Source organism: Tachyglossus aculeatus, chromosome 5 (assembly GCF_015852505.1).
Source record: "Tachyglossus aculeatus isolate mTacAcu1 chromosome 5, mTacAcu1.pri, whole genome shotgun sequence".
In the NCBI taxonomy this organism is placed as follows: domain Eukaryota; kingdom Metazoa; phylum Chordata; class Mammalia; order Monotremata; family Tachyglossidae; genus Tachyglossus; species Tachyglossus aculeatus.
The window spans coordinates 104,241,339-104,243,853 of record NC_052070.1 but is presented as its reverse complement, the minus strand read 5'-3'; positions in this window follow the sequence as shown (position 1 = coordinate 104,243,853).

Genomic DNA, 2,515 nt, shown 5'->3' with positions numbered 1-2,515 from the left:
ATGCTATTTATTGAGCACTTCCTCTGAGCAGAGCACTGTACTAAGTGCTCGGTAGAGTAAAATATAACAGAGTTGGTAGACACATTCACTGCCTACAACAAGCTTACAATCTAGAGGACAAAAGAATTGAATCTGACAAATAGAATGCTCCCCTAGGAAAATAGCCAGTATTACATCTTGGCAACAGGAAGCAAAATTATCAGTTCAGAAAATAAAAACAAAGATGAAGAGAGCACATCCTCTATTAAAACTAATCCATCCCAGGTTGATTTAACATTTGGTCTTATTATGCATGGTAAATCCACTTGGCTTTACTGAATGTTCTATTTTGTTCTCTAACAGATTTCTCTTTAAATTCAGGCAAAAGTTGGGTTTGCACTCCAACCTTGCCTTCCTGCTTGCCTGATTGGCAAACCTTTCTGTTGGACAGCTTAGTCCAGATTCACCAGTCCTATTCATGGATGCTCCCTGTTCTATTCCCAAACCTACCCAACCCTTGGCTTGCAGTGACCACATTTTGTGGGGAACGAATATTTTACACCCACAGAGAACCTTTCCTCAAGGGCATTACATGGATTTAGCCAAAAATAATGCATTAATTCTGACAGAATGCATTGATGAAAATATTGTTCACAAATGCCAGCTCATCTACACTGAAGGTCTATGTAGATAACATCCACTTAAGAATGGGAAGCAGTCAGCAGTAGAGATGGTGTCCCATTAAAATGGTCTTTCAAAACACACAAGACCCCAGGTCACTTGAGATCTTCCTGAAGTCTTCATTCTCCTATTACTAATGTCAACTTTCTCACTGTACCTCTATCTCATCTATCTCGCAATCGACCTCTCACCCACATCTCGCCTCTGGCTTGGAATGCCCTTCCTCTTCATGTCCAAAAGGCAATTACTCTTCCCCTCTTTGAAGTCTTATTGAAATTACATTTCTTCCAAAAGGCCTTCTCTGACTATTCCCTCCTTTCCTCATCCACTCCATTTTGCATTACCTTGACTTGCTCCCTTTATTCTTTCTCCCTCCCAGCCCCACAAAACTTACATACACATCTATAATTTTATTTATATTAATGTCTGTCTCCCCCTGTAGACTTTAAGCTTATTGTGCGCAGGGAATGTGTCTGTTGTAATGTTATATTTTACTCTCCCAAGCGCTAAGTTAAGAGCTCTGCACACAGTAGGCAATCGATAAATATGATTTCCTGACTGGCTGAAACCACGTCCCATATGCTCTACTATGTCTTGGTGAAAAGTGGTAAGAAGCTGTAGAGTTTGTTTTTTTCTTTTGTTTTGTAATGTTTTATTTTTTCAATGGTATTTTTTAGTGCTTACTGTATGGCAGGCATTCATTAATTCATTCAATTATATTTATTGAGTGCTTACTGTGTCTAAAGCACTATACTAGACTAAGCACGCGGGAGAGTATAGTAAAACAACAAGCAGAGACATTCCTTACCCACAAAGAGCTCATAGTCCAGATGGGGAGACAGACATTAATAGAAATAAATAAATAGGTATATAAATAAATAAATGAATAACAGTATATAGAGGCACTGTAATAAGTGCTGGGGTAAGTACAAGCTAATCAGGTTGGATACAGTCCACGTCCCACATGGGGCTCACAGACATGATCCACATTTTATAAATGAGTTAACTGAGACACAGAAAAGTGACTTACCCAAGGATCCAAAGCAGACAAGTGGCAAAGCCAGGTTTAGAACCCAAGCCCTCCCAGCTTGCTTCAGATTGCATTCTAGAACTGAGAAATCTTCCAAAGGATTCGTCAACTCGTTAGCAAGTTGTAAATCACCCCCTTTAACAAGATGGAGGTCAATTAGATAGGGGAACCCAGGTACATCCATAATCCAATCAAATACCTCTTAGGCAAATAGCACCACCCCTCACCCCCTTCTCTGTCTGTCACATACTTGCTGCTGGTCAAAGAGTTAATATCATTTCAACATATTCCACCACTTGTCTGCTGCTTTGGGACAGTCACTTCACTTCTCTGAGCCTCAGTTACCTCATCTGTAAAATGGGGATTGAGACTGTGAACCATACATGGGAAAGGGATAGCATCCAACCTGATTTGCATATGTACTTAGTACAGTGCCTGGCCACATAGTAAGCCCTTAACAAATATCACCATTATCATTATCATTACTATTTCGTATGTATCCTGCTGAGGATGCCATGGAGGCCATACCTTCTTGGGGACTCGGTAGTGAGTACAAGGAACTGACAAGTATGACCTGGCACCAGGATCAGCAGGAAGGGAGAATTGCTCTTCTGAGATATTAATCATAATAATGGCATTTATGAAGCACTTCCTACGTGAAAAGCACTGTTCTAAGTGCAGGGGAGGTTACAAGGTGATCAGGTTATCCCACGGGGGGCTCACAGTCTTAATCCCCATTTTACAGATGAGGTAACTGAGGCAAAGAGAAGTGAAGAGACTTGCTCAGTTAAACAGTAGACAATTGGCAGTGCCGGGATTTGAACC